Genomic DNA, 18,292 nt, shown 5'->3' on the forward strand with positions numbered 1-18,292 from the left:
AGTGACAGGGAGACACCCAAGCCTGAACTTGAAAAGGATGTAAAAAGTGGATGATAGTTGAACAAACGGCTCTTTATTGTTCATTTATGAGGAAGTAGAAAATGTAAGTTAAAAGCAGGGGGAAATTGCAGCAGAGAGTAGGATATAGGAGAGATCTGAGAAAATGGACACAGAGATATGGGAACACTGACAACAGATACTCAAGCTGTTCTTCATTCCTGGACTAGAAGTTCAGTTGTCAGCTGCCCATGGACAGTTCACCTAATCTGCCAGCTAAACTGTAGATTTGAAGATGCCACAGCTGACTCCAAGCAGAGCCAGCCCTGGCACCCAGAGTGGGCTACCTCCCACCAGCACCACATAGACACCATGCAGCTGTGGCCCACGATCCAGTGTTTGGCGAGTACCACTTAGTAACTCCACAGGAGAAATTAAATCCATTTCTCCATCATAGCATATAACTACCTAACCATGGGACTGTTACTGCTTCAGCTTATTTCTATCACCCTTTACTTCCTTTCTCTAAAAAGGTAGGTACACTGTCCCCCAGACAGCGCTCCCTCACTATATAACTGCATAATCTCCAGAGCACTTCTGGAAGGAGACTAGGCATAAATTAATTTTATGCAATTTATTTTGCAGATGTGTATTTCTGCGTTCTATGTATAGCTGAAGTGAACTTTCTCATGGATTTCATCTAATTACCTATGGCCCAGTTCTTGGAAAAAGCTGAACCAACTGGCTGAAGCCTGGATTCAGGATCTGTATTTACGTTTGCAGTTTAAGGCTGGCCTCGGTCATATCTGGAGAACAGCATGTGTTCCAGACACTGTCAAAGGCAGCAAAATGCTGAAAAAATCCTGCCAAAGCAACAGCTGAAGCAATGAGAGCTTTCAGTTTCTTACAACTCCATTTAACTGCGTGCTTCCGAGCAACTCATTAAGAAGCAAGCAACCATGCAAAGGGGTGCCAAGGTTTAAAGGAATCCTGTCATGAGATAGCAGTGACTTTTGCCTGCTGCTTTCCAAGTGACAGCGCTTGCCAAGCCCAGGGGAAGCCGGTGACAGTGCCATAGTAGCAACAGTGATTTAACTGGCAGATTGGCAGGAACAGGGCCTGCTTTAAATACAAGAGAGTTCTAGCCATACAAACAGCAAGCCCAATTTGATAATCCAGTCAGGGGAAAGAATATTATAGAAATCAATTATCTTTTTATACATTTGTGTGTGTACACATTCAGATGGTTCTAGCTCATATATTTACAAGCCTCTTGAGCTGGTATGTCAGCCCCCATAGTGGCAAGCACAAGTGACAGGGGTTGTTGCATTGCTGGTTGTCTCAGAAGTGAATACAGGCAACAGCTCTCTCCCACTTCACAAGTTCCCAATGACTACTGTGACCTGATTGAAACACAAAGCAGCTCTGAATTTCCAACCTGTGGGAGGTTAGAAGATATCCAGTGCTCCAGACACCAGCAGACTCATCAGGACATCATCAGTCCTCTGGCTGGCTTCCCCAAGTTCTCCGAATGCCAGGATTTCCAGGCTTCACTGCCTCTTCATCTGTGTGGCTGTGCTGCAGCATGCTGAGGTCTGGGGTCTGTTGACCATTCTAATAATCCAGTGCACATGGTAGTCACCTCTCATCCAGGATGAATGAGAGCAGTTAAATGGCGCTTCATTACAACAATGAAAAACTTTGCAAGGGGGTGGGTTTTTTTCCTGTTTGTTTTTCTTAAGTACTATGTAGGAAAGCCTTGCTGAATTTATGAACAATACACCTTGCTGCTGTTCCTTACAGTTAGCCTCAAGAAAGCAAAGCTTTTTCTTATGTTCTTACTGAGATGTACTGCTCTAGACAAACAGCCTGGAAAGGCCCTGAATGCTGGGCAACTGCTCATATCAAGGGTCAACACTTTGATTCATAAACTTTTCGTATGATTCATAACATTTCTAATTCTAATAGCTTTCCAACATTCATAGTACTCCCAGCCTTCTGCTCCAGTCATTGGTCTTAGGTACACTCAGTTATTTTTAGGGATTTCAAATGCTTAGTCCCAAGGTCCAAACATTGTGAAAAACACCAGGGGTTCCTGCTCTGTGTGACAGAAGGCACTAATTTAGCTCAGTGCAAGAAAATTTGCAAAGAATTGAAGGCTGGAAGACAGAAATTAACTGCACAGTTGCCCTGGAAAGGGTAATGAAATCTTTGGAGATAATTCTACCACCTAGAGAGTGAAAGCAGCTACTCAGAACAAAGCATACATAGCAGGCCTGCAAACACAAGCATTCTCTGAAATTTCTTTCCTGGTACCTATTTTTCTCTAAACTCCCCATCCTGTTTCTTGCCTCTTTGCCTTGAATTCTCAAGCTAAATTTGTGCCCAGTGATGTCACAGGATGGCGTAGGCTAGAGTAGTCACTAGAGAACTGGCAGGTGGAGCTATGTTCCCAGCTTCCACAGCTTTTTGTGTTCTGAGGTCTCCAGAGCCCTTGTTTTATTTTTTCAGCTGGTTGAGACAGATGTCTTGAACTCTAGTTAGATTTTTCTGTATATATACACAACAAAGATAAGAAGAACAAACATTTTTCCTGTAAGAGCAAGAAAGAATTTCTCTCCCTCTGTAGCAACACTAGCATAGATAAGTACCTCTGTATTAGAGAAGCCCCTGAGTATTGCTTTAGTTGCTCAGATAAGAACAATTTATCCCCTCAGATAATGACAAAAATAGTGTATAGTGTTGGTCTAGAGAGCACTTTCTGGAAATAGGAAACAATACATCTTCTGAATGAGAGGTAAAACTAATGTGGCTTCTAGACAAAGAATCAGTAATAATTCCCTTTCATTTTACATAACAGATAAGACAGCTTGTGATATTTTTTCTCCATTTGCCATAAATCTGATTGATTGAGAACAGTTTTGTCATTTGACCTGAGCTAGCACTGAATTTGTGTAGTTACCCACAACGGCATTCCTGCTGACAAATGGAAGCTGTATTTCAGCTGCACTTCAGTAGTGGCATTTATTCCCATTTGGGAATTAACCCCATCTGTCTTCATGCAGCAATTCAGCGAGGGCTGAGTGCACAAGGTGACTGCAGGATCAAGACAAATACCCTATACGTCCAACCTCTTTTCAGACACTTCCGAGTGCAGTTGCAACCCATCCATTTTTTCCATAAAGCTGTGCTTACCTGTGGCTAATGCAGACAAACTGGTTCAGCCTTGCTTTGGACTCTGCTAACTTTTTATGATGAAGACACAGTAACATTGTTGAGTATATTTCAATTACTTTAGAACTCCACTGATCATGTCTCCAGTAGATGGGGATGGGTTATGAAGGTTGTTATGGTTTGTTCAGCAGATTCAAGATGGCTGTGCCTAGTGATTATATAACAGACAGAGCTGGAAATCACTCCTTAACATGAGCTTCTAAAGCTTTTTAACTTAAATTATTATAGCTACAGTTTGCCTCAGTCACAAGCTGCTATTGTTTATAAAATTAGGCAATTTCAAGAAGCAAAACAGTTATTAAATAAAAAAAATTGGAGGTGAGACTTGCCCTCTATTCCTGTCTTTAGTTCATGCAAAGAAAAATCTTTTCCTGCCTATCCTAAATAATTATCTCTGATGTGAAAGTGAGCTCATACCAAATGTACAATAAATGGAGAATCCTGTCAAAAATATAAAGACAAAAAAGAAGACCTGAAACTGAACTCTTCAAGTGAGAAGCAAACAATCCATTAGACACCAAGGAGAAATCTACATGGAGTCAGTAGTTTATTTGTCTTCAGTGCTTGTTGTTCAGGATAGGAAAAATGGGATTTCAGCAACCAGCACTTTCACAGTATTAGAACAGATACAAAGCTAGAAATGTTCCTAATTGACACACAAGTGGAGGCTCTTCATCATTTATTTCATCTTCAGGCCTCAGACATAATGAGGTCATATCTGAAACTCATACTCACTCAAGTGTTTGACATAATTTTTCATTTGTTATGAATGCCTAGAAAAACTTTGACATGCAAATTTTGCCAAGTTCTGTAATCTCAGGGTCTTAAGGACTTCATGACTCCTCACCTAGCATCTTTAACTGTGCTACACCTTATACTCCAGAATTGTGCTACTCACTCTGCACCAGGTCCAGTGGCCCTTGTGCCTTTCCAGTATGCACAATTCTTCATCTCAGTCTAGTATCCTACAGGTTTACACCTAACCCCATGACATCTACATGCAACTCCAACACCAAATACTGAATATCCTCCTTTCCCCCCAGTTATCAAGTTCCCTCTGCCTTAATACAATCAGTTGCAACTCTCATACCAACATTTCCCATTGCTTTTGGTATAGATGGCATGGATTGCACCTAGCTCTATGCAACATCAGTATCAACCCTTCCATGAAGCTGGACTTAGATTAGCTCACGTAGCCTAGAAGTGTCCACCAAATACTATCTTACTATCATCTATTCCAGTCAACTTTTCTCTCTCCCTCAACCCATATTCTTCTTTATTATCTAATATGCTTTCTTTAAAATATACACATAGATACAAGGAGCAGTCTATTGTGTAGTACCAGAAAAAAGTTTACAGGAAAGGCATACCTTAAAAAGGGGGAAATTTAATGAAAGTGCCATGTATTATTCTATATACAGACCTAAAGAAGTCCCTCTGAAGCATGTCTGAAGCTTTGATTTAGTGGTGTTTGGGCCTGAGAAAGGGTGGTACACAGCAAAAAGCAATCATTATAGAATCTGACACACCTGATGGGCAAGTTTCTGGAGAATATTTTGTTTCTGACAAGCTCAGCCATAAAGATTGGAAATGACATCAAGCTGAGCCCCTGCAGATGGCAGCAGTACTTCAAGTTTCAGTGCCACAGCACTGGATGTGGTGGAAGGTAAGAGATTCCCATACTGAAGGTACAGTTGACCGTCAGACTCAACGTGACATGTGTTGCTTACTCATCAGCAGGTTGCTGATGCTTTTTTCAGTTGGAAGGGGAGATTTTTAATATTTTCCAAGTAGCACAAAGACGTTCCTGTGCCTTGTGGAATCCCTCTTGGTTCCCAGTGTAATCAGCTCTTACCCTGCTTTATCTCAAGTACTGCAGGTGTCATTTTCAAAACAATTAACATTCTTCAGGCTTGCAATAGCAGTTGACTTCGTTGGCTCAGAGGAGCACAGGCTGGTAAATTCAGTTGTAGCAAGATTGCTTTAAAAAAATCCTTTTTGTGGCAGATAACTAGTCCTAAAGACTGTGCAAGAGGCAGAATGATCAAACAGACCAAAGCATCTCTTTATTCATAGCACACAAAAAAAAGGTTTGAAGTGCTATAATTCAGACATCTGGGATTTTGCATGCTCTGCAAACTTTAGCTTTGTATGGATTCTAAAGGGTTTGAATTAAGATGTGAACAAAAACCCCAAGACTTAATTTCAGCCTAAACATCCAACTAACAATGGATTTGGTTTTGAGTAACAGACGAGGTTTGAGTAGAACCATACTCTTCTCCATTATCAGCAGAAGCAAAGGGAAGACCAGCAGTTCATACTGTGATATCCCTTTTGACAAAGTTCAAACCGGGTATCCAGTCTCATGTCTGTTGATTTGTTCAGTGAGAAGGTCAAGTAAAGAACTATACTCACCCTACAAAGCTGGCAAGCAGCTGCCTAAAAACCCTCTGTAAAATGCTGCTAGATACTACTCAGCTCCACCCTGACAGCTTCCCCAGTCCAAGCCTGAAAGCTCTGCTGAACATCTAAGCCTGAGAAAAAGTTTGACTCCAAACCTTACTACTTCTCAGAGACATGTGGAGACTTCACCTGAAAAACATGGTCCTCAGCCATGGAGTCTGTCAGAAAGAGACCCAACATCCTTGTCCATGTGCCCACTCTGACTGCCTATAAACAGGGAGGTGCCAGCAAGGAGAGACATCACCACTTTCTGCAATGGTTCTGGAGGAGGACCAGGAATTCCTGTATGAATTACCTATAAGTTATGATGTGAAAACCAGTTCAAGTGACCTGAAGTCAGTGGTAGTTATTGATATATACAAGCTTTCTAAGTCCTGTCAGCCTGTGACACACATTGGAAACAACTGCTTTATTCTCCTAAACTGCCATGGGTAGCTTTCACAGCTGTCTGTTGCTATTAGACAAGACTATTTCAGTTGCAAGGACCGACAATGGTATCAGCTCTTATTCAGCTACAGATAAAGGAGACCTTGTAGAACAGTACAAAAATAGAAATTAGGGTTTCAACTCCATCCCTGACAAGATACCTCTACTTATCTAGTTGAATATGAAGTAGTTTCCCTTCCTTTTTCTAGCTCTGTTGACCTAAGCTGACATCTTGAGCTTGTACGATTACATGGGCTCTTCCTTGTTCTTATGTCTTTCCTTTTTGTCCTTCTATCTCACTAGTAATGATGAATCTGTAGTTTTTATTTCCTACCCTTACCTCTTCCTCATCTCTTCAATCCTAGCACTAAATTTTGCTGTTACAAACAATCCAGAATTGTAACAAGCAAGCAACCTCATACAAGTAAGCATATTCAGGCAGCCTTATCATTTCTTTCACAGTATTTTTCACTAGCTTTATGTACCTACTTATACTGTAATGTATCTAGGGCGAGGCTAGTACCTTTTTATTTCAGGCACTAAATCTTTGCACAGCAAGCATGATTGCATGGCTGATCCTTAGTGGATAGTTGTCTATTCCAACATCGTTACTGGGGTTCATGCCATTTCCTAACTGAAATCAAAGGGACAACATAAATGTAATAAACAGGAAATTATTTACTAGCAGGCTAAGTAAAACGGACTATGAAGTCTGAACTTTTGATTGATGTGTGGACTTCTTTAGGGCAGTTTCAAAATGGGATAGGACAGAGTTGTTGGTTTATTCAGATTTGTCTGAGGCTGTAAACTTTTGCCCACCACTAAGCTCTGTTCAATAAACAACTATGTATCTGCCAACTTAGTTTGGACTCAGCATTTTTGTGTTCCATCCTCTGCCCTGTACCACTTATGTTGTTGCTGGGTGCTTTTAGAGATTGTGCTTCAATAGTAGGGGAAACTATCCCTGTAAAGCCTTGGGATTCATCAAGATGAAAGGTGCTATGCAAGATGTTACCAGTTTTGCTGTTTAATATACTGTGAACTGATGAAAGACAGGAAGGGGGTGATGGTTACCTCTCAACATAATATAAAGTTTGCATTAGGTGGGAACACAGTTTACCAAATGCTTCATTCACCCATAGTGGAAAACCAGTGATTGTGTTTGCTGCTTTCGTAACACAGAACACTCACTCCAAGAGGCTGCTACCCCCTGATGGCTAAGTAGCTAAGAAAAAGGAATGTGAGAAACAACTCTGCTGAAAATAACCCCAGCCATTGTTACTGAAGCACATGGACTCATTCCTGCCACAGGACTGTCTTCCCTGAAGCAAAATTCCAATTCCCCTCCCATAGCAATAGGTTGCTGCTCAGGCTCTTTAGTATTGCCACTCTTTTTGTGGGTTTTTGGGTGGTTTTTTTTTTTTTTTCCTTCTCCTTTATTTCAACTGTGTAAACTACAGCACAAAAAGGAAGGGAGGAGCTGTCAAAAGCAATGTGCCATTCTGCTTCTGAGCTACTGAGCAAAGGGGATATTAATAAAGAAACCAAACTTGGGTGCCTAGATGTTCCAGGAATAGGATTCAGAACACTGTTTCTAGTCTATTTCCTACTGTGATGGAAAGTCAGGCAGAAAAGAATTAACAAAGGCAAGAACAAGACTGGAAATCTACATGGGACTAGTAGTACAACCCAACAGAAGACCCCATCAGCATTCACATCAACAGCTAATTCCAGGCAAACCTATGTATTATCTACATTAGTCAGTCTGCAAGTATAGAACTAAATGAAGCACAAAATCCAGGACCTCCTGCAAAGTAAAACTATGCTGAAAGAAACCTAATGACAGCTGCCAGAGCTGAAAAGTTGTCCCAGATAAGGTAAAATCCTTTTCAGCCAAAAAGGATGGAAAGGGCAGATATGGAGCTTGCTTAAACAGTTTGGCTCTACATTGGTTATTACATTATGCAAGTGAGAAGACTTGGGTATCAAGAGCAATAAGAAATTCCCAACGCATCAAAGCAAGAGTCTTAAGGGGGGAAAAAATAGCTTCCATTGTCTCTGAACAAACAGTTTCTCTTAATTCTGAGAGAATGAAAAAACCTGGCAAGCATGCCAAGTAGCAATGCAAGATCTGAAGGTATTCCTGTGAAAAAACCTGTCTGTATGGGCAAGAGTGGTTATACACAGCAGGATCAGAGCTAGGTTTTTTGAAAACCTCAGCAGTCAAATTTTGCAGGCTAGCGTATACATGGTTATTTGCAATTTTATATAATATCCTGGCTGGTACTCCCATAGAATAGCTAAAAGTAGCCCTAGAAGGCACTGAACTCCAATGAAGTGCAGAAATAAAGCAGAAAGGGCTATACTTCAGGACATCTACTTTCTACATATAGCTTCCTACCTGACATTTTCAGAGTTTTTAAAAGAGCCTCCTTACACTCAAATTACAGTTACCTCTCTGAATGGGTAGCATGAATTAATGTGTTTTGCCACAGATAATTTGAAAACTATTCATGGGAGGGAAGCAGAAATACAGGTGAATTGCTTGGGGTTTCTTTTTAAATGACTGCTAAGAATTTCTTTTGCTTGGTGCAGAGACTGTATATTTTGGCTGATGAGTTAGTCCAGGAATCTACCTTACACCCAAAGAATAACCTGCTTTAGGAATAAGAAAGAAGAATCCCTTACATTGTTTACAGTGTACATTCCCAAGCCAAGAAACACAGATGAGCCCGATACAGGCCATCTGGTATGCTCCAAGAATTGCAAACATAATTAAACTGTGCATCTGTGGGACAGTTAAACCTTCTAAAGGGGCTAAGTAGTCCTATTTTCCATACCTTCCTTGCATCAGCACTACTAGGATTCATGAATACTTCAAACTAAAAAAATATATATGTTGTGCCATCTTCTCTGAAGAAGGAGAAATGAGAGCATATGGAAAGAGTGAACAGGTTTGGAAATAATTTGAGTGACTGAGTAGAAATTATTCCTGAGGAAAAGCACTCAGCATGCCAAAGAGACAGCTAATACCTAACCAACCTGAAAGTTATTTAAGAGAAATCTGGTGGTCAGAGGGAGGCAGCAAATACGCTCTTGCCGGGGATTTCTCAGGGAGAAGCTGTTACTACAAAACGAGAGGTAGGAGGCTCTATTCACTTCTGTCTTGCACAAAGTATAATCAGTTAAACTTATGCAGGCATGCACAAATGAGTTTTACGCACTGAAATGTTGTGTCTTACATCAACAGGGCCCTGAGCAAAACCGAGAAGGTGGCCTGGTGCAGTGCAGGCACAAGTGCACTGCTAGAGAGCCACTGAGAATGGAGCTGGGCACTGTGTCAGGAAAGCTGCTGGGAGACTGGGGGGGAAGGTGGCACCAAGAAAGCTCTGGTCAGCCAGCACAGGAGACAGGAGCTGTAGGAGTCAAAGACCCCCAGGAGCTCTGCTGCCCACAGCTCTTGGCTACTCAGCCATCCCTGTGTGTTGCTGTCCCAAGGCTCCTTGGGGGATGCAGTAATATTTACTGCCAACATGGGCTCCTTCTGCTCTTTACCTTTCAGAGTTTCTCATGTAATCTTTTCTTGCTTCTCAGTCCTTTTCTATTTCCTTACTTAGCCCAGAGACTTTCCCTTGGCTACATATTTTCCTTCACTCTTATCTCTACCTGCCAGCCACTGACCTAATTTTTTTAGGAATAGAATTATAGATCATAGAATAATTTCAGCTGGAAGGGATTTCCAGAGGTCATCAGGTGCAACCTCTTGCTCAGAGCAGGGCTACCTTTTGTGTGCAGCACCATAACTGTGGCAGAGGCCAATGACAGAGTCCATGCCTGAGGTGAGTTACTACTCCTAATATGCACCAATTCCAATGGCTACTCTTCCCACCAAAACCAGTCACATACACAATGGAATTATTAAAAACAAATTAAAAAAGATATCCCACTCCTACTTTTTTATATACATTTAAACAAAACTTTAACCTTGCAATGACAAATTAAATTCTATACAATGCTATACACATTCCTGCTGCACAGCTTTCCAATTGATAGTCGTTTCCCCCACCACACCACTTGATTCAGTGCAGGCTAAGCTACTTTAATTTCTAGTCCTTTGGCACCTGTTGAGGAAGACAAACTCTACTATCCCCATCATTGCCCAGGTGTACTAGACACATCCCTGACCACAGAATCATAGAATCATTTAGGTTGGAAAAGACCTTTAAGATAAAGCCCAACCATTAATACAGGACTGCAAAGTCCATCACTAAACCACATCCCTAAGAACTGCATCTATGCTTTTTTTTTAAATAAATCCAGGGATGGTAATTCTTCCTACAGGAAAGCTTCCTCTGAGTCCTCCCACTCAATGAACGCCTGAAAGAACCACCAGGCTTTCAGAAATAACTCTCCATGTTTACAGCTATTCCCCACCTCCTGCAGGCTTTTTACATCATTACCTACCTGATGTGTTCTATCGAATCCAGATGGTGAGCTGTTAATGCTAAAGAAAGTAATCTCTGTAAATTAATAGGATAAAGCCAAATGGTTGTGAAATTTAAAGATCACATTTAAAAGATAGGTTTTCTTCAGGTTGTTGTTGTTTTTTTCATTCTGCTTTGAGCCTTACCAGCCACAGCTTTTAACAGACAAGGTTAATACATGCACAAAACTGCTGATAAGATAGCGAATCCCTCACAGTCCAGCCCCAAGCTGGGCTTCGATGCCACCAAGACCTTTCTTTTCTCTAATTACCAGTTTCTGGGGTATCTAATTTGCAAAAGCTTCATGAGTCCCTTCTGAGATGCTGATTGAGTCTACTGATTCAATCCCATATTTCATTCATTCCTCAGATCTGAGCCACACACTAACACCCTGCCTGCTTGTGAACCAGCCAGAGCTCCACACCCTACTGCAGTTGTGTTAGAATGCACACAAATATGCTGGCAAGAAACACGTAGCAGCTCCTAGTTATTTCAGCTTCTGTTCTCCTCAGTGGTAGGTTGTCAGTGTTCATTCCTCTAACGAAATCTTCCCGAGTGATTCCACTCCAAGCAACAAGAATGCTGCAGAGACCATCCACATCAAGAAGCATTTGCTGAAGTTCCCTCCGCATGCTAAGGGCTCCTCTGAGTGGAAATTTACTACCACACTTGGACATTCCGAGATGGCTCTTGGTGTGAATCTAGGCTTGTAATAGCTCTAGGCTTATAAGAAAAGTTATTCCCTAATGCCTGTCCTGATTATTTTAAGTACAGATGAACAGTAGCAGTAGCTCAGCCAGAAGCAGCAGCAAACAGGCTGGAGTAAATAGAGTGCTGACAGCTGCTGGTGTTTCACATAGGAGGTCACAGAGCCCTACTTTGAGCTGGATTGCTTCAAATGTTAGTTGCTGCCTCAAGCACTGTTTACAGTACCACTTCCTCCTCCAAAGTGAACTGCTGTTAGCAACAATGGAAAATTCTAGTTGAAAGTTAAATATCATTAGATACAGCTAAAGAAAAGCCATTTAAGAAAGTTACAGTAGCGCTTTTACTTCTAGAGGAACACCGTTCCTTAGAAGTGATGTTTGTACAGATTAGCCAGTATTTAAATTCAGTTCCATAACCTCAACTATTGTTTCAAGGGCAAAGAATCTTCCAAGTGCAGTCTAGCTAAATATATTTTCAAAACAATGTATTCACCTGATGTAAGGGGCACCTCTAACAGCTTCTCCATAGTCTGTCCATTTTGCTCCTTTTCTAGCTTGATGTCTCCGGGTCCAGGTGCCTCCTCAGCAGGGCAGGGCTGCTAACCCAAAGGCAAGAATGACACCCCTGAAGTCCTGCCACTAAGCCTTCCCACCTCCCAGGGCTCTATAGTTAAGTGGTAGTAACTTGTTCAGGGGCCTCAAGCAGCCAGTGGCTGCCAATGGACCAGGCTGTCCTATGTGAGATTTCAGAACGCACGAATCACATGGTCAGAAGGCCAGAATTTCAGGCACTGAGACTCTCATAACTTCTCCATGCACAGGTGGGCTTGCCCGGCAACTTAATTCCTCTTTGCCTTTTGCTGCCCAGCTTAGTTTTGACCCTCACACCAAATCACAGCTCCGTTCTCCCCCAGCTGCAATGAAAGTATACTTTTCAGGGTTTATTGCAACAGATCAGTCTTGAAGAGGTGGCATTTGAAAGTAATTACAAAACCTTCTCATTTCAGCTGAGCTTTAAAAAACCATACCTTAAAAAACAGGAGCTGAAGAAGAAAGTTGTGCTTCTACAGGAAGGAAAAGGCTGAAAGGTTATCCCTGAAAGCTGGGAATAGGGAAAAAAGGACTTTGATGTCCATGAGGCAATTTGAAGGATTCCTAAAAAGGCTGTGTCCCATGCTGGACAATATCACATTGCATTTGGATATAGATTGTGACATTACAACTGGCTTTCTTACTATGAATTACCCAAGCCACAGATCTTCATGGACTGCCACAGTGGATATCACAGGAGTCTAATACACAAGGACGTGGAGGTGATTTTCTGCTTTACTTGAAGTAATTTGTAATAAAGAAATTCAAGTATATATTTACATATAGGCACATTCATATATTATTTGGAGGTGTTACTAGTGCCACACAAACTGCTCCCAGGAGTGAGGCTAACTGATGATAGGAAAGCCTCTCTTTATGGGTGATCTCCATCAGAGCTCATCATCAGCCATATGCCCTTGGTGAGGGTCTAGCCTGTCCAGGAGATCTCACACAGAGGAGCTCACCTTGGGTAGATAGTGAGGGTTTTTTTCTTTGGTGTAGATACTCAGTGGGTGTAGGACAGTTCCCAGGGCATGTTACTGGCCTCTGCTTTCCTGGAAGGTCAGTTCATTATCACAGTTTTTGTTCTGTGCTTGTTGAAAACATCTCTTCTCCCAGTCAAGCTTATCAGGGACCTCTCAGGCTCCCAGCTTGAACAAATATCACTCCTTGTCAGTGTGCTTCCATTGTGACTGGGTCACCTTTATGTCTGTTCCATCACCAGTAAAAGCCATATGGAACAAAATTAAATGATCATGCTACTTTGTACATCTGTATATGCAACACCTTAATGAAGCTTTGTTGCCTAAGCCCTTCGCTATGAGGCAGTAGCTGGAGTCTTATAAACTCCTAGTTACAAAAGATTAGTCTCTGCCCAGAAGTTTGGTTCCAATGGTATGACACTTACAGTTTGTACTGACTTCCTCTCACTTTCAAAGCATCAAGAAATTTTAATGCAGGAGTATTGTTTAAAACTATGCAGGCCCCCTGGGAGGGGAAAGTCTTGTCCACAATTAGTCAAAGTAAACATTCCCACAAAACATGAAGCTACATAGTCGCTGCCACTGAATGCTCTTTTCTTTTGGCAGTGGGGATTCAGGTTCCCGTATATTTAGTCTCAGAGGAAAAGATTTACCCTACATTTAAGGATGCCTGGAAGACACAATCAATGCAGACTGATTGCTGCCCTACAAATCTCTTGACAATTTGATTGGGGAGGAAATGTGAGACTCATCTACTGGCAGCTTGTGTCACTCTGTCACTCAAATGTCCAAGGTATAAAATCAAGTTACACAACACCTTGTTCCTTTGATTTCATGGGAGAGATTCCAGTCTGAGATCATGCATCACACAGCTTTGCTCTGACATTTCAGGCCTCTAGCCCATTTACTCTTCCCCTTATTGATAAGCCACCATTTTTGCCACTTTTCTGCTAGAACTCTCACAGGCCAGAGTAAGAAGTTACCTTGCAATGGTAACAGCACTGGATAAAGAATGTCCATTATGCTGTTCTTCATTCAGCAGCTGATGTGGGTTCACTGAAACAGATGAGGTCCTGGTACAGCCTAGCTTTCCATCTTACAGTTCATAGGGGTGAGGGAACAAGACACTAAGTCTAAGAACTGGAGAACAATCTGGGAAGGAACATCACCCTCCCCACCCTACACTCAAGTCTCAGGTAAATATGAAACAGCTTAGTTCATATCAAAGGAAACCTGACTGCAGGACACTAATTCTAGTGACTTTGCCTCTTCCAGGCATCTCTGCACCTAGGGTAGCTTTTCTCAGAGTGTTTGTTCTCCTCTGGAAAACATCCTCTGTGGAGCTCTTCTGTCCCCAGAATTTCCTCAGTACAAAGTGAGGTATTTAGCACAACCCAGGGAAAGGAAAGACTTTATTCTTTATTTAATTCTGCAGTTTTGCACTCAAATTAGTGAGGAATTATTTGGGATGACTCAGCTCCCCTTTCCCTGAAGGAATATTCCCTTTCCACTAATTAAGCCATTAAGACACTTACCTACAGAAGAAACTCCAGTTGTCCTGCTATTTTTAATATCTTTCACAACTCCAAATTCTTAAAGAAATTCCAGAACAAGACCTTTAATAAATGCAGAATTTTGTTTTAGCTTCTCACATTTCTGAAGACAGCTCAAACAAATTCAAGCCTGGAACTGCATACTTACACAAGGCATGAAAAATAAGAAATTCAACATTCCTCAGTTTGGATATTACATGTCCTAGACCTTGAATGTTTCTCATTTTTACACTGTGCTACAAAGCCTCTAGAAAATAACCTAAACCAATCCTACAGAATTGCCCTAGACATGTAAAGCTCAAATTTCCACAGTCGATCAGGGAGCCTTTCTAGCATCAGATCAGATAAGAAATGCATAAAAGCACAAGTAGCCTATAGGTTGGCTGCTCAAGCTTAAAGTGCCGCTGAGGAAGGGCTTCAACATCTTTTTTTGCCCTTTAATTACAGAAGAGTGGAAACAGCACTTCTGTGGCACTATAAAGCCTTGAGTTATTTGTTAATGCCTGACCTGTTCTCAGCCACTGACCTTACCTGGCAGTATAAATTTAACCCCAATAGGTCAAACAATACTTGTGCCAGCTCTATACTTTTTGATGGCTTTGATATTTTTAGAACACTACCATCACCTGATCTGGCATGCTTTTTCTGGAATAAGTCAAGTCTAAACCAGAAGGATGAGTTTGAGAGGCTTAACTGCAGTGAACCAAGACTGCAGTCATAACTTACCCTGGGTACAGCTACGGCTGCCTCAGCCTGCCTTTAACTCCTTGCAGCTTCACTTCTCAAGCTGCAAGAAACTGCCATCCTTTCTGATGTGCCAAAGCCACGCATGTATTTTCTTCCTAGTCTAGCCCAACTGGAGCGATCCAGCGTTAAGCATTCACGCTAGCCCAGGTCATTTTGGCTGAAATGGGTGAGGGAAGCAGTGGTATGGGTAGATATCAAAGAAAGTTAAGGACAGAAAAACAAAAGTAGAAGTGTAGCATTTATGTTTAACTGAAACCTAATGTGTTATTTAGAAAAGGGGCTGCTGAAACCATAAGAAAACAAAAAATGCCAAGCAATTTTGCAGGGTCCAAGCTGTGTTGTACAGTGAAAGAGCAGGACTTCATATGACTTAATTTACATCCACTTTTATTTTTAAGATTGATAGATTACTTGTGTCTTAGCTATGGAGTTTAAAGGAGAAAATAAAGTTACTGTGATAAAAGGTTACAGACAAAGTTGTGACATTGCAAATTATAGGAACAAAGAAGTTCTACAGTTTCCTGAACCTCCCAGTAAATATCATCCTCTTCTACTCAGAACTGAATAAAGCTATACAGGAGACAGTAAGTCTTCAACCCAAAAATGCAGGACATGCTACTCAAATAGGAAGAGCTGTTTTTAGAAAACTGACTCTGAACGGACTGAAGGTTATATGGTACAGTCTGAAGGAGACCAAAAGTAACCATAGACCACCCAATGTAATTACAGCATTGTTACTACCACAAAACAGACAGAAGAAAATAAAAACATGAAGACTGTTATCTGTAAGCTGTACCAGGGTTGGGTTTGGTTCTTTTTGTTTGGGACAGGGGAGACTAACTACAAAGCCACAGACCATCTCTATTTGCATACAAAACACTGTCACAGCCCTGCAGATTTGCTTTACACCAGTTACAGGTACTTGCCTCTAAAACAGAGCCAAGTAAATTGATTGAACTAGCATTTATACCACCCTTAAATAAATCAGACAAACAAGGCAAGACCTGCCTTTGTTGTCATTTGGTGTCTAGCACAGGCCACTAAGGCAAGGCATGCAAGACGGTTTTATTGTTGCAATGCATTTTCTCAGAATCCACACAGAACAATCTTATTTACTCTAGCAAATAGACAAATAGTATTAAATGAGTCACCATGCTCTCTCAGATGCAGCTTCCTTCCTTTGGTGTATCATTTAAGATTACTCATTTTCACACTTAGCCCAGTGTTTCTCTCCATTTGCAGTCACTACAGGAATTAGCACAAACCAGACCCTTTTTCAGCCACACACTGAACACCTAAACCAACAGAACTGATATTTCACTTCCACAGCAGTAACCCAAGCCTTTTTTGATATGACTTACAAGTCCTGCCAGAGAACAGCAACAGGCTAGATAGCAACAAGATGACACACCACCACCACCCTCTAAACAGAAGTACAGGCAAACCATACCTAAGGAAAAGCAGCCCAAATAACTGTGTAGTAATCATACTTGTAGAAATCAGGCAGGTCCAAGGGTAAGAGAGCATCAGGAACACCCAGACACAGCATACAGGCAACACAGTGCCAGCAAACCCTGAGCCCCAGGCCCAGGTTTAAATGCAGCTCCAGGCTCAATGGGTGGGTGGTACACAGGTGGAAGCCCCATGTGAGGCTGATCAGGGTAATTAACACCTGCTGACCTGCTTGGGTCCCTTATAAAGCCATGCACCAGTCTTATTGTGCTTTCTGGGGAGGGAAGAGTGTATGTAGGTTTGGAGGGAGCTGATACAGCATGTTTATGCTATAGCTCCACTTAGGTACAATTAATATTTTTGTGATGTCCCTATATAAGTATGCTCTTAGATGTTATTGATCTGCTGACCCTCACAGATGATGAGAAACTAGAAATGAATACCACATTTGAAAGCTCAAAATATCTAGATGTTTTTAAACATCCCTTTTCTTCTACTGGTTGTGGTCTTCACAAGCCTGTCTTCCTGGTCTAGGTTATAATCTGCTGCAGACACAGAGAATGCTAAGCATGGGGGGGTGGGGGGGGATCATCTGTGCATAGGCAGCTAGCATCGATGTGCAGGGCAAGTTGCTGGCTGCTTGTGTATTACCAGACTCTCCAGACCTTTCAGAAGCTGTCCAGCTCTGAAGAGCATGTGTTGGTTGGTGTTTGTGTAGCATCCAGTACCCAACTGCTTGATTGTAATATGTTTGATGGGGTTGCAAAAAAACAGCTTTATGGCCTGTTTTACCTGTTTAGTCCTAACTTACTTAGAAAAGGAATCACAGTCCTGTGTGATGTGCTGTGCTGACTATTCTGGTTGAGGCTTTATTGACCAAGTGTTCTTCTGGGCTGAAATATTGCTGTGCTGACAAGTTTACTTGAAACAAACCTCATCTGCCTTGGTAACACTGAGGGAATTTGCAGTAGCTTGTAGCTAATCTTTGTTCATTGCTTTGAATAGCACTGTGAACATCAGCTGACCCTTGTTTTCTGCCTTAGATACAGTTGCTGGTTAGTAGTGCTGTGTGGGATTTGCTGTAGTGTTGTGTAATATCTCTGATAAAAATGTGTAGCCCCTAAAATACATATAATAATGATGCAAGCAATAACAGATAATAGATAAATTGTCATAAAATAGAGATGAATTGTATAACTATATTATTATTTATTATATATATTCAGTTATCTCTGACAATATTTATATGGATAATAGCAATATAGATCAATAACACTTCTGTATAGTTAATATATAGTTATAATACTGATAATTTCTATAGAGATCTATTATATATTTAGGTGGAGAGTAAAGATCTTTATAGCAAGAGAGATATAAATCTATATATACAAAAATTTGTTTGGAAGCTTCTTCAGACCAGTGGTTGGCAGCTTGGAGTGCATGACAGAAAATATCCTGTATACAAGAATGTCTACCTTTTTTATCTGCATGAATCCTATATTGTCTGCATTTAGGAAAGGAATTAGAAAGTACATGGGTTTATTTTCACGGAAGCAATTTACACTGCTGAGCTAGGACAATCTACTAAATCATCTTTTTGTAAGACCTGTGTGCTGAGCAAAAAAAGTCAGGAGTCTGCTAGGTGGATTCTAGCA

Source organism: Falco cherrug, chromosome 7 (assembly GCF_023634085.1).
Source record: "Falco cherrug isolate bFalChe1 chromosome 7, bFalChe1.pri, whole genome shotgun sequence".
Lineage (NCBI taxonomy): Eukaryota > Metazoa > Chordata > Aves > Falconiformes > Falconidae > Falco > Falco cherrug.